The sequence below is a fragment of the Mercenaria mercenaria genome, chromosome 12, assembly GCF_021730395.1.
Source record: "Mercenaria mercenaria strain notata chromosome 12, MADL_Memer_1, whole genome shotgun sequence".
Classification (NCBI taxonomy): domain Eukaryota; kingdom Metazoa; phylum Mollusca; class Bivalvia; order Venerida; family Veneridae; genus Mercenaria; species Mercenaria mercenaria.
The window spans coordinates 76,925,023-76,945,186 of NC_069372.1; the positions used below are offsets into that span (position 1 = coordinate 76,925,023).

Below are 20,164 nucleotides of genomic sequence, written 5' to 3' on the forward strand. Positions count from 1 at the left end.
TTTTTTTAATTATACACTTAACATTTGTCAATTTTGTAGGGATTTTTAAAATATCAGCTCAGACTAACCAAAGTTTATATTTTCAAAATACATGTATACATCAACAACAAAAATGGCGGACGACAGTTTCCCCAAACACAGAAGTAAACTTTGATTATTAAAAATACGTTGACTGTATCAACAAACGAGTCTTGATAAACAGTAATTGTTCAGATATTGACATGAAGAAGGCATATCAAAGTGTCTAAGATTTTACAATGGGCTATTCTAGGAATAATTCCACGGAACGCATAGCCATAATTAAATTCTCTATTGAAAGTAAACCCTGGGAGAGGAAAGACAAAGATAACTACTCGAACTGGAACCCCAATCCTGATACGTAGGCGGACACTCTAACCATGTCTTTGAATAGTCAAGTGTGCTGTCAACAGATGTTATTGAATACTCTAGTATTTATTTCCTTAAAAATGTCAAAATCTATTAAAGCAAGTCTGACATTTTTCAATAAAGCTTTTATGACATTTTAGCCAAATGACTTATAGTTAACATCTTTGCTAAGGCTCTTTGGGTTGTCAAAGGTATTTACTTGATAAATTGATCTATCTTTAGTTAATGACCTGAACTATTTCTTTTATCACCAAGGACTTCCAATCTTTAATTGGATTGTGTATTATTTGAAAATTATGAAAAATAACACATACCTTGTTAAGTAAATTTCAAGATATGAATAGTCTAAGTCTTACTTAGAGTGCAAAGTACTAAGAAGGCATATATATATGAATCTGGTGTTAAAATATTCATTTCCTTGAATGAAATCCGCTTTTTAGTTCTTTTTCATTTTTTTCTTCTTTTCTATAATATATTGTATATAATATCTCAAGTCAAAGTCAATGTAAATTTTCTCTTTTTTTTGCAGTTTCTTCACCATGTCACCATGTCACATTTTTAGATATATGTAATGTTTTACTGTATACTCTTCCCAGTAAACACCTGGCGTCGTACCGACGTTGGTTAGACGTTGGATTTTGGTCGCGACGTCGGCGACCTTAATCCAACGTCTAACCAACGTCATAACCACGATGTCTAATAGACGTCAGACTTAGACGTCTAGGAGACGTTGGAATTAGGTTGGTTAGAAAGTCTGTTTAAATTTTTTCATTTATGAAATTAACTGGTGTAATTTTGCTATTATAGTTTAAAGATAGTTATGCCTGAAGATGCGCTTATAAATAATAGTTCATTAGCACATCAAACATTATCATTAATTATGTTACAAAATCGCATGAGATTGTCTATTTTCGGAAACGGATTTCTTTTTTACCAGTTTAAAATTGTTCAGGAAAATATTGTATTCTATATACATGTATAAATTATTCTAAATTCGCCTAAGGATCTTCTTCTACACATGTTTATTAGTCATGCCTTCGCGAGATAAGTCTGCATCGGTTTACACAAGTCTTCCGGTAATTTGATATTTGTGGGATAAGATAGAGCAAGTTTATAAATACTTTACACTTAGGGATCCGCAACGTGAGTAGCAGATTTTTGAAAGTTGTACTTAGTTTAATAGTTATTCATTTCAATGTTACGTATTCTTTCAAAGATTGATGCACTATGTTTATTACTTTAAAAATCAATTGCGTTTAACATAAAACTTCATTACATTTTATGAGGTTATAGAGATTTCTTTTAGAATTTAAAATCTGACATGCTTGTTTTGCACGTAGCAATTATGTTCTTTAGTAATAGCTCTAACATACTTGTGTAAGTTTTCAAATTTTATGAAATGATGAAACTGTCAAATTTTATACATTTCAGATGGGAATTTTAGCGGAGTTGAAGAATCATGCAGACATGACTAAACTTGAAAGTTTCAATTACTGGATTACCTTTTTTGGATTTATGATATTAGACTTATGTCGCTATCATGTGAAATTAAGATGATAAAATACATGTGTTGATTACTTGTTTGATTGCAAATTCTGTTGAAAATTTGGTCAGATTTTGGTTGGAAAGTGGTTAGATTTTGGTTGGAAAATGGTCGGATTGCGACGTCTAGCCAACGTCGGGATCCGACGTCTAAACGGTTTATGCCTGGATTCGGCGTACGGAAACGAAAATCAGTTTATGAATTAAGGGCAACCTGTGAGTAAATGTATTAAAATGACACTGTAACTATCTTTCTAAAGTTAAAATATGATATTAAAACATCTTACACATTAAAAATTCAAAATAATGTCTTAAAATAGCTTGAAATAGGCGGTTCACTTTAATCGTAGCCAAATATCTAAAAAATAAGCACACGGACCTATACATTTTATTTCACCATATTATAGGCCATATCTTTATTTACGACTGTGAGAGGTTTCGTTAAAATCTACATTGTAGAAATATTTCTATTCGCGAAAATGTTTTGAAAATTGCGTTTTTCCCATAGACTCCCATTATGAAAACTTGCGTGAGGTCGAAATTTTTCAAATCAGTGTAGCAAAAAATCAAGCACACGACCCTATCTTTTTTATTTGCTGAAGTTTCTTAGTATATTCCGAAGTTTTGAAAATTCAGAGTTTAATCAAATTCTACATTGTAGAAAAAATTTCGATCCTAACGTGCAGAACTACTGTAATGTTGTTGTTGTAATATAGTAAAAAAAGAGATGTGCAATCAAAATGTTCCAAGAAGGCAATAAAATGAAATGACAACACTGACGCTTATCAAATTTAAAATGTAATTATCAATAAGTAGAAGTAGGTTATTGCATGGAGGATGCCATTTCAAAGTCATGTGACTGAAAATAGTCCAAAATGGCGCCTTATGTCAGAGGATTGTAGCATAAAGACCGAGGTGATCAGATTGATATTATCTGTTATATCATCGGCCAGACATATTTTGTACGTTTTTATTGCGGATATTCATAGTTATTTTGAAACATTCATTTGAACAGGTAAGTTTCAAGTTTATTATTAAATTCTCAGTATGTACATCCAGTAACATAAACATGAGATTCACATTTCAATAATAATAATCATAATAAAAACACGTGATCAGAGGACAACTCTTATTTAACAAAGTGAAGGATTCGGCGTTTAAGTTTCATCTTGTTCAGAATCTATTCAGTATTATAATTCTAGCACATCGTAACCTAGTCTATAATTAGAAAATTTTATTACCTCACTCAGTATCTAAGTTTTTGATTGGTTAAAATATTTGGTAAAATGTATTGTTTAATAAGTACATTCTCATTTCGCAATTCAGATATAGGCAATATTTTCACTGATTATTTTGAAACAAAGATGGACTTGATACTGGGTGACCGGTATTGCGATGTCGATATTTATTGCCTCCGGGTGTTCATTTCATACGAAATTAAACAAGCTTAATTGACAAGTCACATGAGTTACAAACTATGTAAAGAAGGAACTGTTCATAAGAAATAAAACAGGTCATTTTTACCAAAACAACGTTGTTTTTGTTAAACGGTTAATTACAATTTATAATAATACAGGTGTAGATTTTGAATATTTTACTCTAAAATGGTTAAATATCACACCTATATCAATTCAGTAAGCCTTAAGATATTGACAAAGTAAGAAATTTAAAGCGGGTCCAATAAAAAGGACATACACTTGATGCATAAAACATTTTGTTATTTTCATAAGCTTTCATTTAATAAGATTAAAGTATTGAAATGGGTTTATTAAAATGATTTTGAATAGAACATATACAATCAATTATGAAAGTTTCATAATAAGGTAAAGTAGTAAATAACGACGATTTTCATGATAACTAAAAAGATCATGAAACCAGGTAAAATTTTCATGAAAGCAAAATTATATTTTGCATACATATAGGAATAAGAAAACGTTAGTTGATTATCATGAAAACATACGTTTTGCTGTGACAGTTTATAGCACTGACTAGAAAATATTTTTTTATGATATTTATCTTAAATTCATGAAAAATTTATCTGTTATCATGATATATTTTTAGTTTTTTATGTAAAACGTCATTATTGTTGTGAACGTTTCAAGAAAGTTGTGTGACTGAATTAAAAATCAATTCCGTTTTTTAAATGCAGATATTTTATTTACATTACAAACATCAAAATCCTCCGGACATAAAACCCGCCTTTAATTTAACCAAGGCGGACCTTGAATTTATTAACCAAAAACTTTAAGATAAAATTTATACAAAAATTCAATATGCAAATATTTTTACCTTGCGTCCCTCACTTTTTCTCTTCCAGATAAGCCTTTCAACATTGTATGGCCCATAGAGCTTTCTCTTTTTAGCCAGCCAAAGTTAAATTATTATAAATTGTTCAAATGTGAATTCAAATATGAAAAGTATCTTGATGTTGTTAATAATGCTAAAATAAGAAAAGATCTTTCGAGATTGCGACTAGGTTCTCACTCGTTAGAAATTGAAACTGGTAGATATACAAATATTGAAAGAAATAACAGACTTTGTAGATGTTGTAATTTAAAAGTAGTTGAATCTGAGTACCATTTTATTTTATGTTGCCCTTTATATAGAGAATTGAGAAAAAAATATAGTATTATTGTACCATTCCTGTCCATCCAGAAATTTACTAAAACATTGTCAAGTATGCCCAGTAGGCATTTGACGTCGGTTAGACGTCGTATAGACGTCGGACCCCGACGTCGGATTAACGTTGGATTTTGGTTTGATTTGCAAACCGTTTAGACGTCGGATCCTGACGTTGGCTAGACGTCGCAATCCGACCATTTTCCAACCTAAATCTAACCACTTTTCAACCAAAATCTGACCAAATTTTCAACGTAATTTGCAATCAAACAAGTAATCAACACATGTATTTTATCATCTTTATTTCATATTATGGCGACGTAAGTCTAATACAATAAGTCAAAAAGTAATGCGGTAATTGAAACTTTCAAGTTTCGTCATTTTTGTATGATTCTTCAACTCCGCCAACATTTTCACCTGAAATGTATAAAATTTGACAGTTTCATTATTTAACATATACAAATATACCAATGCTATTACTAAGAGCATAATTAATACGTGCCAAACAAATATGTGATATTTTAAATTCTATGAAAAAAAGTAAAATGTAATTAAATGCAATTGCTTTTTAAAGTAACAAACAAAAATAAGTCGATTTTTTAAAAAAATACGGAATATAAATCAGTATAACTTTTAAAATAAGTATAATTTTTAAAAATCTGTTACTCACGTTGCGGATCCTTCCCTTTGTGTAAAGTATTTATAAACTTGCTCTATCTTATCCCAATAAATATCAAATTACAGGAAGACTGTGTAAACCGATGCAGGCTTATCTCGCGAATGTGTGACTAATAGACAACATGTGTAGAAGAGAAGATCTATGTGAATTTAGAATAATGTATACATGTGTATAGAATGCATTTTTATCTTGAACAGTTTAAAGTTCATGAAAAAATCCGTCTCCGAAAATAGACAATCTCATGCGATATTGTAACATAATTAATATAATATTTGTTGTGAGAATGAACTATTATTAATAAGCGCATGTCCAGGCCTTTATCAAAACAAGTAAATATCTTTAAACTATACTAGCAAAATTATACCAGTTAGTTTTATAACTAAAAACATTTTATCAGACTTTCTATCCAACCTAATTCCAACGTCTTCTAGACGTCTAAGTCTGACGTCTATTAGACGTCGTGGATATGACGTTGGTTAGACGTTGGATTCAGGTCGCCGACGTCGCGACCAAAATTCAACGTCTAACCAACGTCGGTACGACGTCAGGTGTTTACTGGGTGAATACTAAAACAATAAGGAACTTGGCAAAATATGTACACTATGCTATGTCAAAAAGGCAGGAAAAGCTAAACACCATACCTGCTTCTTAGTTAGTTAATTAGTATTTTTTTGTATTGATAGATTGAATATTGTGCATGTATTGTGAAGTAAATGTTGGCCATCTGTATTATATTTAAATTGTTTAATGGCCAAAGGTATTGTATTTATGCCGATTTGCCAATAAACTTTGAAACTTGAAACTTGAAACTTGAAACTTTTAATGTTTAATGTTTGGCATAATTGCCACTGATATTTAAATGTATATGAAATAAGATGAGAACAACAAAATAAGAAGAAATGCGCATCTCTTTCTGTTTAAAACTAAAATATTAATTGCAATATTTGATTGAATTTATCATGTTGTAAAATTTGTGAAATTAACACAAAAGGAATTATTCGCGAAGTAAAATTACATTAAAACTTACACTCATTGTGTCGAATAAAACATTCAATCACAAATTAACTTAACTGATTAAATCATTTACTTTAACCTTTTGATCACAATACCGCATGTTCACACGGCATTATTATAGGAACAATGAACAAATTTATTTTCACATAAACTATATAGTTTCTAGTGACAAGCATTATACACATATTAATAACATTTGAATTATAAGAGTACAGATGTGCCCATAAAAAAAGGCGTTAGTCTCTTGGATGGATGTATCATTCTATATATGTTAATCTTTGTTATATAACATTTCTTATCAGATTAAACATAGGAAATATAAAAGAATTACTGTGGTATTATTTAGCCCGTGACGATCCCAACTTCTCTCGTGTGGTAATGTAATGGGTGTGCAAACATATATCATCTCATACAATGCCCGAAAGCTAGCCGACTCGAAAAAAGTGATACCGCAGCACGTTAATCTACATTATATCTCATTGTATCTCATTGTATTACATGTAAATTTCAACACTATACCTTGTAATATAGCTAGAGGTATTATATGCTTATAAGCTAAAATAAATGTTGTTGTTGTTGTTGTAATCTACAATAATTGTCTTATTCTATTTATTACATGTAGTAATCTTCATTATCCGTTTTACCTTTGACATATCACAGTTGTAGGTTAATTCAGCAACTGACTGTGTCACTGACTTTTAAAGAACTATTTGCAGAGGTGCGAAGCCGCTAGGAGAAGGTCCCATTTAGACCATCATCATGGCAGCACACCCTGTGTTGCGCAGTGCGCAACGCATGAGTGTCCCCTACCCTACGGCGGTGTCCACTGCAGGTGTAGGTTCTCCTTGGTTGACGACTCGGCAATAGCCTTACAGTAACATCTCTGATATAAGGAATGAAGATAGAAAAATATCAAAAGATATAAAGATATAGACTAACTACCCGACAAAGATCTGTTTCAATAGACAATTAAATAGTTATCAATTTTAAGTTTACCAGCAGTAATCTAAATGTTGCTCAAGCACCATACTAGTACGACCTTACGAACATATTAACAATACGCAATTGCCGTATTAGACACATAAATTCTATTTACAAATGATATCTTCTAAACTAACTTTGTACAATACAATACATCAAATATTGAGTTGTGATAGTCTGAGCTTACGTATTTCTAGCGCTTCCTGGATAAACTTAGCTAACCTATAAACTGACATATTTCTGGACATCAACAGTTATGTAAATGTAAACATACTTGTTTTCTTTCTGTAACACTTTTTAATGTTCTTTAATCTTATTTCTTGATAGGGATGGCATTTAAATACAAAATGGAATTCATCTTCTATTTCATTACTATCACATACTTGACAAGCTCTCAAATTTCTGCCTATTCTGTCTCTTCCAAATCTGCCAGTTTGTATTCTAAAATTATGTGCGGATATGCGAATCCTCGTAATTACAATAAGTAGGTTGCGAGATATAATATTGTTTAAATATGATTCAATTTCCAGAGTATCTTGAACACTTCTGTACAAAGTCAAAACTTCCATATTGTTGACATCAGCTCGCCATCCTTCTGTAAATTCGTCTATCAAACGTTGTTTAAATATATTGACAAATTCTTGATCATTACAATGAACTAAAAGTTCTATTATTTACAACTTCATTCCATTTATAAAAAAACAACATATTTTGACAAAAGGTTTTTCACATGTTTAAGCCAGTTAGACTTATCATACAAACAATCTGCTAGGTCTGACTCTACAATAGCGTTCATAATAACATTATCATTATGACACAGTCTTAACCAATATTTTGTAATATGTACATTTCTATTGATGTATACCGGGTATCTACCCGAATCGCCATATACAGAAACATTGCACGATGACTGTATAATCCAAATAGTGTTTTACAGAATTTAACATGTAAGTTTTCTAATTGCTTGGATTTGGAAAAACCCCATATTTCGCATCCGTAGTTTAACGTTCATGGCTTTGCGGCCTTTTCCATATAGAATATGGGTATTAAGTGCAAAGTTTCCAGTATAATTAAAAGTGACAACTAAATAATTAAAATAATTGACAGTTTCAAGCACACATAAATCATTTCCATAAAACCAGGTTTCTCCATTGCGTAAAACGCCTCGTTTCCTAAAAACGACACACTTGGTTTTCGCAACATTACTTCGAGGCCCCATGTATTGCAATAATCGTACAATTTATCAAGTGATATTTGCATATATCAACTGGGTTTGTAGCTAAAATTACCATATCATCAGCGAATAATAAGATGATACAAAGTTTATCTAAACTGAGACCACAGTCTATTCTGTCTTGTACAAACAACTCTAAATCTTCCACGAACATAGAAAACATAATGGGAGAAATTATCTCCCCTTGACGTAACCCGATTGCTATCTCAAAGAAATCAGAATAATTGTTACTATCACCTGCACATACACATGACTTTACTGATTGATACATACTTCTAATACTGCGTAATATTTTCCCATTAAGGCCCATTTTATACAGCTTATACCACAGTGCATTTCTTTGAATGGAATCAAAGCTACGTTTCATATCAATGAAACAACAATACAAACGTTCCTTTCCGTTAATAAACTTCTGTATCAGTGAGTTTAAAATAAATACAGCATCTATAGTTGATCGACCTTTTTTAAATCCAGAGTGTGCATCAGATATAATATTATTATCCTCAGACCACTTGCTTATGTGAGCATTTAACACTGATGTAAACAATTTCCCTAAATTGCTTAGCGGGGTAATACCTCTGTAATTGTTAACATTATATATATTTCCCATTTTATGTAAAGGAATAATAATACCTTTTGTCCATTGCTTAGGGAAACAACCTGTATTCAAAATCTTATTAAACAATACAGTTATATATCCAGCTAAAATATCAAATGCTTCGATAAAATATTCATTTAACAACTGGGGCCGTATTCATAAAGCATCTTAGGTATAAGAAATTGATTATTTACTTAAGTGTTACTTAGGTAAGAGAATTATTTTACTTAAGTATATTTTTTATTCATAAAACAACTAAATAGGTAATTCTTGGCTTTTATTGTGAACGAAAACATCAAAAATAAACATTAAATTCAGACAGATACAACATGAACAATTATGTTTAAAGTGCTTTTATCTGAAAAACAACACTTTAATCGTACTCACGACGCCATTTTGTTTTGTGACTTAAGTCATTTCTTACGTTACTTAAGTTTAAGCTGTTTTATGAATAGGACTTAAGTTTATTACTTAGACTTAAGCTGAAATCACCACAAACTTAAGTAAAATCTTCAACTTAAGTCAAAACTTATACTTAAGATGCTTTATGAATATGGCCCATGATCTTCACCAGCTGCTTTGTGTTTGCTTAGCCGTTTGCAACCGTATGCATTGCATACTTCTGAATAAGATATTTGTGCAACACAGGAATATCATTGTTAAAATCATGTCTAACATAGAACTCTTCAGCCTCATCATGCATATTTGTATTTACATATGAAAACATTTCTTCAAAATATTATCTAAACTCATCAAGGGGAATATCACTAACGCTTCAAGATTAATGATTTTTGAAATATCTCCAAAACCAGCGAGGTTTACATTTTTAAGACTTTCAAAATCTAGTTTGTTTAAATCTATAAGATCTACGTAAGATTCTTATATATATATTTACATCTACACAGTTCTATTCTATCTGCATCACTATGTGTACTATTAAATATAAATAAAGCGTCTTTGTATGACCTTCTTTTTGCAGTTTTACAATCTACATCAAACCATTTGCTACTATCATCTACGCCAGCGTTATTAAATTGATGTCTTTTATAAATAACTCTCCGAAAAAGTTGATGGACGCTTGATCATCGCCTATTCGTTAACAAATTCACAGTCTAAATTTTTACGCTCAGTCAATCCACTGCAGTTCCAACTAAGACATTTCAACCCACCCTGTCTTCCCTATGTATCTTTGATCGCTTTTCCGTCCACGTATAGGGTGTCATACGCTATCCATGGTTTGTGTCCAGTCTTTCTCGCCTCCTTCATCCTGGGCACTAACGTTCGCCTCTACGGTGCAACTTCCGGTGGGTACTGTTCTATCGTCTGCATATGACGCTTCAACAACAACTTCGCGCTAAAATTAATTATTCTTCATAATCAGTGGAAATAAACCGTCTATGGGCACATCAATTTTTTATTAAAAAAATTAAATAAGTGTTATTCAAAAATAAATGCATTGAGGGTAGGAAATCATTTACACCTAAGCTTTCATATCTTTGGTTTTACACAAAAAATTGATTCGAATAAACGGATTTATAAGATTTTCACACATTTTATATAGATAATAGAAGGAAAAAATGACGAAATGATGGCATTTTAAATCGTATGTTTACGAATCAAAAATACAGATAAAATTTATTTTAAAAATACTATGTGATGAATCAAATGTTAAACATTTGTAATATTTTCGCACCTAAGGTTTCATATTTTTAGTAATTTTGTTATTAAGTAAAATGTGTACATGTCCTTCTTATTTCTATACTGTTTAGAAAAATCTGACAGATCGAATATTGACAGTAGGAATATTCTTCGGTATGGTTTGTAGTGATCACTATGTTTCGTTTTGTTGTGTCGTCGTGAGAATGCGAGAATGACAGGCAGATACCTTTATTAGCTCACCTGAGCAGTACTCAGGTGAGTTTTTCTGATCGCTCGATGTCCGGCGTCTGTCGTCTGTCTGTCGTCCGTCAACATTTAGCTTGTGTATGCGATAGAGGCTGTATGTTTCAACTGATCTTCATGAATTTTGGTCAGAATGATTACCTTGATAAAATCTAGGCCGAGTTTGAAACTGGATCATCTGGGGTAAAAAAGCTAGGTCAAATCAAAGAAAACCCTTGTGTATGCGATAGAGGCTGTATTTTTCAATTGATTTTCATGAAATTTGGCCAGAATAATTACCTTGATAAAATCTAGGCCAAGTTTGAAAATGGGTTACCCGGGGTCAAAAACTAGGCCACTAGGTCAAATCAGGGAAAATCTTTGTGTATGCGATAGAGGCTGTATTTTTCAACTTATCTTCATGAATTTTGGCCAGAGTAATAACCTTGATGAAATCTAGGCCAAGTTTGAAAACTGGTTATCTGGGTTTACAAAGTAGGTCACTAGGTCCAATCAAAGAAATACTTGTGTATGCGATAGAGGCTGTATTTTTCAACTGATCCTCATGAAATTTTGTCAGAATGATTATCTTGATCAAATCTAGGCTAAGTTTGAAGATGGATCATCTGGGGTTAAAAACTAGGTCACTAGGTCAAATCAAAGAAAAACCTTGTGTATGCGAGAGGCTGTATTTTTTAATTGATCTTCATGAATTTTGGTCAGAATGATTACCTTGATGAAATCTAGATTAAATTTTAATATTGGTCACCCGGGATGAAAAACTAGGTTACTAGGTCAAATCAAATAAAAACATTGTGTATGCAATAGGGGTTGCATTTTAAACCGGATCTTCATCAAATTTAATCAGGATGTTTGCCTATATGAAATCTAGGTGGAGTTTTAATATGGGTCATCTAGAGTCAAAACCTAGGTCACCCGGTCAAATTGAAGAAAAACCTTGTGTACGCAATAGGGGCTGCATTTTATACTGGATATATATGATTGCCTTGACAAAATCTAGATTAAGTTAGAATATGGGTCATCTGTGGTCAAAAACTAGGTCACTAGGTCGAATCAAAGAAAATCCTTGTGTATGCAATAGAGACTGTATTTTTCAATTGATCTTCATGAAATATGGTCAGAATGCTAGCCTTGATGAAATTAAGGTCAAGTTTGAATATGGGTCACATGGGGTCAAAAACTAGGTCGCTAGAAGATATCAAAGAAAAACGTTTTGTATGCGATAGAGGCTGTATTGTTCAATCGAGGTTGATGAAATTTAGTCAGAATGATTGCCTTGATCAAATCTAGTCAAATTCGAATGTAGGTCATCTTAGCTCAAAAACTAGGTCACTAGGTCAAATTAAAGAAAATGCTTGTTTACAATTAAGGATGTAGGAGCGAATTTTTTCTAACGTTAAGATTTTTTTTTCATACTCAAAGAGCTTGAAGAACATTAGTTTCCAAGACAAACAAGAGAAGAAAAAACATAGGTCACCGAACTCGTTTTAATTCTATAGGGCATTTCCTTCACCCACTGTTTAAGCATTTCTGAATTATTGTAAAACTGAAAAAAATGGTGGTACTTTATAAAACATATAATATCCCACTTAATATTATAGGGATTTCGGGTCTTACAGGTTAATATGAAAACAAGGTGATGTCAGTATTATATAAGCATAAAGGACACTAATAAATCTCTTTTTGGCAGTTTCTGCGATACGCACTCTCCATAACCACAGATCCTCTCCATAAATTCTAGTTTGTTTAGTTTGCCTATTGTTTTCGCGTTTAGGGCACAGCCATTATTTTATCTGGGGACCATACGCCGCTTTTCATGGAATTGCTCTTTATGCATCATTGAAGTTTCCATATGCACCTCCGTATGAAAACATCGGCCGATTCCTCTAAATTATTTTCTGGTTCTTATGTGTAAATGTTGAGTTTTGTCCAACCCAGGGCTAGAGAGCGTGGAAGGTAGCTTTCATTGCCACTACCATCAATGAACAGGCCAAATCAAACCGAGCCTGCAGCATTTTCGTTGATGTCGTGTTGGACGACCTTTTTATTTCATTTAATTACGTATTTATTGTGCAATGCCAGAAACTATATATTATCATAAATATAATTATCATTTTTGGAAAAGCTGTATGTACATGATTAATGTCTCTGATTTTGTTTAATTTCTTGTATTTTTGGAATTAGAAAATATTGAATTTAACCAGATATGTGTCCATGGGACACAGATGCCCCCACTACATGACAAATTACATACGCGCGACAAAACATTAAAATGACAATTTTTTCCTAGGTCAGGGGCCATAACAATACTGAATGAATCCGGACGCGAAACCCCAGGTGCACAACTGCACATGCTGACCAACATTCCTGTAAACTTTGCTGAGTCTAGGTCAAATACTTTTGGAGTTACGCGCGACACAGCATTAAAATGACCAATTTTAACTAAGTCAGGGGCCATAACTCCTACAATACTGAATGAATCCGGAAGCGAAACCCCAGGTGCACAACTGCACATGCTGACCAACATTCCTGTAAAGTTTTGTGACTCTACGTCAAATACTTTGGAGCTAGGCGCGACACAACACTAAAATGACCATTTTTTACAAAGTCAGGGCCATAACTCCTACACGACTGAATGAATCCGGACGCGAAACCCCAGGTGCACAACTACACATGCTGACCAACATTCCTTTGAAGTTTTGTGACTCTACGTCAAATCCTTTTGGAGCTAGGCGCGACACAACATTCTTGGAAGGACGGACGGACGGACGGACAAGGGCAAATCTATACGCCCCCCCCCCTAAAGTGGGGGCATAAATATTATAAAGCTAACTCATAGATATCGTATAATACATAGGAACATTTTAAAGTGTAAACATGTTTCTTCACTCATGTAAATAAAAATCTAAAATAATGTATTTGTTATTTTCATCAAGTTATTCAGAACGCTATAATCATGCAAGCAAGAAGCGTAGCAGCTATGGGTTATAGCTTCAGAAGTTTAAGAACATTCTAGCGAACGATATCAAGACTCCCGGTACTGAATGAAGCATGTAGTCAAAGCAAAAACAACCAACCAGAACAAGCTGTTACAAAGCGGTAAGGCTATTGTAATTACATTCTGGTAGTATTCTTTTGTTTATTTTATAATATTTGTAGAAATATCGCAAGACTACATCTTAAGGTATATTTATTTCTTAACATATTACATACAAAACTGTTATATTATGTGTATTCCCTGCAAATTGAATCTATGAAGGGATTAAAGGGAAAACAAATATAGCAACTGTGATATATTTAGTTAAGTAGATCATGAAATTCATATGTTACCAAAATATCAGTAGCATACAGAACAGAACAGAACATTTTCTTTATTTTGAAGACACAGATTACAAAATACAAGTATTCTGCAATAACATGTGAGCAAATAAGTATTATAGAAAAACAATATATATTATGGGTATGAACAATCGGTTGTGGAATATCTAAATAGTAATACGTGGTAAAAACATTTTCACTTTATCAATAAACATGTCATATGGGTATTTTTGTAGAAAATTAATAAGAGAAGAGAGTTCTACCATTTACAATGTTTTCTTAAGTTCAATACAGAGTGACTACAGAAGTACTTTCGCACGAGAATTTCTTTGTATTAGACGATCTACTTATATGAATGAATTACAGTCGCGCGATTTGATTGGCTAAAAATACTATTTCATAATGATTTAATTCATGAAAATGTGATACACATTTACTATGGATAATGGATTTAAAAAGAACGTGAGTTAACGCAATTTGTTAAAACCTTCTAAAATGTTCAATCAGATCTTTAACAAAGTAAGCAAGATTTGTCAAAGTAGATCCCCTTATACTTGACAATAAATCTTTAAACTTGATAATATTCGGCCTTTGATAGAATCTTTTTGGTATAAGCTTTGATCTTTTATCAAAAAAGAAGGGATATTCTAATAAGTAGTGCATTTCATCACCAAGACTGTTAAAGTGACATAGTCGACACTTGCGCTCTTCATGAGGGACAAATGACTGGGCCCAGCGGCCGGTTTCAATAGGGAACCTATGGTTGCCGGTACGAAAATGCATCAGGGACAGTCTTAATAAACTAGGTAATGAAGTAAGATATTTCTTCTGGTCAACAGAGTCTTTATAACAACTGTACATTTTACCTTTATTAGAAGTTTCTAATTTTGAGGACCACTCCTATTTAAATTGATCCGTTAATGTTGATTTGACAAGTTTATGGACATTACATCCCCATATATTTTCCTGAGTATGCCAGAGATATGAATAACCCGTTTTGTCTAAGACAGTTTTTATGAAATTAGTCCACTTAAAAACATGGTCAGACTGTATCATATATCTATAACATATATTTGATATCTTTGTTTCATTAGACAAGATTAACTTATTCCAGAATTTAACCATTCGGGACTTAATAATAATATCTATGGGGTAACGACCTAGTTCCGCATATAACATATACCGGGGAGTACTTCTTCTCGTTTTTGTAATTTTACGTAAAAAATTAACGTGTATTTGCTCAATTAAGTCTATGTTCTCATAGCCCCAAACTTCACTTCCGTATGTAAGAATAGGTAGGACAGTATGATCAAAAAGCTTTATTTGGAGATCAATGGGGAGGTCAAGGTTGTTTATTCTCATGTATAATAGGTGCATAGCCTTATTCGCTTGTGTGACAATAGGTTTTTTGCAAGACAAAAAACTCCCAGAAGCAGAAAATTCTACCCCTAAATATTTGTATTCCTTAACTACCTCTATAGTTTGACCATTTATGCTAAAAGAATATCTGCTAGGTTTATTTGTACCGAAAACTATTATCTTTGTCTTTGAGAAATTTATATTAAGTTTCCAAGTTTGGCAGTACAGGTAAAAATTATCAAGACATGATCGGAAAGAAACTTCTTCCTCGCCTAAAATGACTGTATCGTCTGCATAAAGCAAAATAAGAATTTTAAGAAAACGGACGGCGTCGTTTTCGTGTATATCAATTAAGATACCATTGTTAGGTCTTAAAATATACAAAATAGGTACAAACATGGAAGTGATAGTTTGTTTCAATATCTATATTTATCTGACTGAGTAAAGATAGCAAATTATCATACGCCGTTGAGGCTTGATCAGGGAGAGAGAGAGAGTCTTTACATAATGTTTCATATTACAGGTGTAAGTGAAATTAATACCGAGATAACAAATAAAAAGCAACATTATCCAATTTCCCACCATTAATATACTATTTATTGTATGATTTCTTTTTCACACATACATCTGCCTGATAAAAATCTATGTCGGTTTGCAGCAGACGGGCAGGTTTTTCATATGCCCCTTTATCCCTCCAAAATGCATTTTTGGCTTGCTTACACCCATCATCAAACTATGGGTATTTTCAGTTCATTCGTTTTGGGCCACTAGGTAAATGTTTCGCCACCAACTAGTAATTGTATTTAAATTACCTTAACTTCTGCTGATATATGTTACATCAGTCTCCATTTGATATAAAATGTCATCAAAACGTGTTTATTTTCTTTCAAAACATCATTCTATATAATATAGTTAAGCATATTTCATTGTAAAATATGACTTATATAATTATAATGAAGAGCGACACCTTGATGAGGACAACCTTTATCCAAAATGTTTGCAACTTGACAATGCTAAACCGTCGGATTGGATTTAGGAGTGTCATTTGTTCTACATTTCCATATCTCTCATGAACATACACAATGAAAGTGAGTACCCGCCCGCTTAGCTCAGTAGGTAGAGCGTCGGTCTACGGATTACGGGGTCGTGAGTTCTATCCTCGGACTGGGCGTATGTTCTCCGTGACTATTTGATAAACGACATTGTATCTGAAATCATTAGTCCTCCACCTCTGATTCATGTGGAGAAGTTGGCAATTACTTGCGGAAAACAAGTTTGTACTGGTACAGAATCCAGGAACACTGGTTAGGTAAACTGCCCACCGTTACATGACTGAAATACTGTTGCAAAACGGCGTTAACATCCCCCATCAAACAAAAACAAACAAACAAACTAATAATGAAAATGATAATGTTACTGTTTTGTTTGTTTGCATTCTATGTTTCCAAAGGATCTGCTTTTAGATTTTATTATATATTTTTACAATTAATACTGTAATAGTTTCACTTAAAAATAACTAGGTTAGAGTAAGCAGCTATAAAAAAAACTAAAATCTGAAACAGTTAGAATATGCTACCAGACATGAAAAAGTTTTTGTTTCCGGTATCCCTACCTACTCTAAATTTTTGGCCCGACCCTAAATGTTTTTTATGGCCTTGGAGATTTTTTTTCTCAACTGCACTTTTTCTGCTTTAAACATGTCCAGTGATGTTAGATATCAACTTACTGATGCTCTAAAGGCATAACCCCTTTATTTGTATTCGTTTTTGACGCAAAAATAATTTCCGAAAAGTCTCCCTTAATAATGTTTTTTTTCTTAAAAATTCCAAAAATTTTTAGGCCTTATAGACTGCGGCAAATAGAAGAACTTCTTCTAAAGAACTGCTTGATGCATACTCACGAAAGTTAGTTCCTGCCTTATTACTGATATGCATTGTTTTAGTGGTATGATTTAATGACTGTTATGTACAGCTCTTTTGCTGTTTCTTATTTTGATTTGCGATAGCAGTTGTGTAACTGGGTAATAGTTTGTACCTACTATCCAGTTATGCAGTAATGAAAATAGATCTGCTTAAAAAAGATGAAAATTAATTGTGATTCGTTCGCAAAATGTCAGACTAGCTGAGCATCGCAGTGAATTCTACTTTGACTGTCGACTGTAGTTGACTTCATTTCAACTACCGTCCATAAACAGGCTCAGCCAAACCGTGCCTGCAACATTTTCATTTTTGTCGTGTTGAACAACCTATGCAGTTTCCGCTTTTTCTTTTTATGATCTGTCAATAAATATTGTATTATTCAGGGAAATTTGTAAATTTTGACAACTATTCTTTTTTTCTGCAAGTAATACTGCTATGAATTTTAGAACCTAAAGGATATATAGTTGACATTCTTAACATTTAACATCGTCATGAAACATAATCTATGGGTCGTGTTACTCTGTCTTCTGAAAAGGCATTGAGTACATACGTCTTTGGTTCTTAAGGTTTGCTTTTTATATATTTATACACGAGCATTTTTTTGTTTTACATGCCATGCCTTTTTGTTTCCATAACGTGTGTTAGAGATTCACCTGGAGGGGATTACTTTTATTTACACTGTCCCATGTCTTTGGAACATGGTGGGGGTAAGAGTGAGGTTGGATGCGCACCATAAACCGGTTTAAGCTCCCCAGTGATGTTTTTGCCACTGACCGTTCCAAGGCGGTACCCCACTGTGTTCCTTTGTTTGTTCGTTTTGTCCTTGTATGTTGACTTTGTGTGCGCGCGTGTGTGTATGCTTATTGTTCGTCTTGTCCTTATGTGTTGGCTTTGAGTGTGTGTGTGTGTGTTGTTCGTTTTGTCCTGATGTGTAAGCTTTGAGTGTGTGTGTGTGTGTGTGTGTGTGTGTGTGTGTGGTGCACGCGTTTGCTTGCTGGGGGGTTCGTTTTGAGGAGGCTGCGCTTTTGGTGCGTGGCATTCCCTGTTTGATATTTTTCTTTGTTTTAATGTTAGACAAATATCTATAGAATGGAGTCTTAAAAAAACCCTTCCCTTCATAACTGCTGTCCCGATTTCAAAATGTTCCCTGGGTGACACCTTTTAAAATTTGTCAAGCCTTATTGATTCCTCGCACAAAATGACTGACTGTTGGTGGGCTAGTTTCCCTCTATAAACATGCAATATGATAAAACATTAAAATCTCGGAATCTACAGGGAGACTTGAAAGAATTTTTTATTGATTGACTATCTATCAAAATTGTTATCTGTCTGAGTTGTGACTCTGGTTGGCAGTTAAGGCTTTGTTGTGGCATCTATCATATTCAAAATGTTTTTTTTTACAAAGTCTAAAAGTTTCTAAACTAAGAAGTCACTAATCAAGCAATTAACTTATATAAACTTATCGTATAGTTTATTTGTCTAATGGCGAGTTATTTCTTTTTAAGTCCCCAAATAAAGAGTGACATCAAGTGCAAGACGTTTTACATGCTTATACCACATTTGTGCGTTGAGAACAAAACAGAAGGCGAGTATTTTGTCAAATGCACAAGTCCTAAACCTTCCAATGAGAACAATGAGAAGGACATTAATCAGTTAACAGTGGAAGAAGGAGCCATTCAACTGTTTGAGGATGGATACGTACCACTGAAACGTAACGCGGAAGTAAAGTTTGAATTTCCATTCAGCGCAATATTTAACAAGATTGACGTATCGATATACGAAGTCAGTGAGTCTGGAATTAAAGAATACTGCAAACAACTTATTGGTGCAAATAAACGTGTGACTATTATGTAACAAGTGTTATCCTGTCACATGCAGTATTTTCGACTCGATATATGCCGTATTTGTTTTTGATATACCGTCAGTTGACATATTGTGTAAATATGTTTAAAATTCTAATTAAACAATTCTAATAGTGTTATGAATATACATGTCGATCTACCGATTTCAATATTTTGCGACACTACAGCCTTACATCGGCACAGATTCTCAATGCCTTTCGCTTTCGACAGATTCCCTATACTTTTCGCATTCCCACATAGGGTGTCTGTGTAGGGCCATCTGTTTAGAGAAAATTGACTGTAAAACTATTGTTTTTTGTTTGTTTGTATATATTTGTGCTGTATGTATGTGTTCTTATTTGTGTTTATATATATTTCCTCATTGTATGTAAATTGTATTTATATTTCTCATCTTATGGTGGAATAAAAGATATATCTATCTATCTATTTTACGGCCTTGGTTGTTTATTTGTTTGCACAATCAACATGTCAATAGTGACTTGGTTTTTCCTTACGGATTTCTTATGATATACGTCTTAAAAACTATTAATGTTATAGATTTACTTCAAATGTTAAACTAACTCTAGCATTGCCAAATTATATTGGGGAGGTTAAAGCCATACTCTAATTTTTTTAACAACTTATCGTTCGAAATAATTCTCTAAATCAAACAATATATTTGAAATTCTAAAAGAACGAATATACCGAAAGAACACGTGTAGCGCATATGCCAATGGAAATTAACAAAAGATAGACACAAGAAAGATAAAG

General features: G+C 32.9%; 1 long non-coding RNA gene across 1 annotated transcript; it reads left to right on the forward strand.

Annotated features, from left to right (window-relative positions):
* The first annotated feature begins 2,873 nt into the window (after positions 1-2,873).
* On the forward strand, positions 2,874-19,834 carry LOC128547461 (uncharacterized). The gene is made up of 3 exons (XR_008366572.1): positions 2,874-2,944; positions 13,893-14,055; positions 19,058-19,834. It is a non-coding gene; the product is annotated as an uncharacterized LOC128547461 (long non-coding RNA).
* Positions 19,835-20,164: the final 330 nt, after the last annotated feature.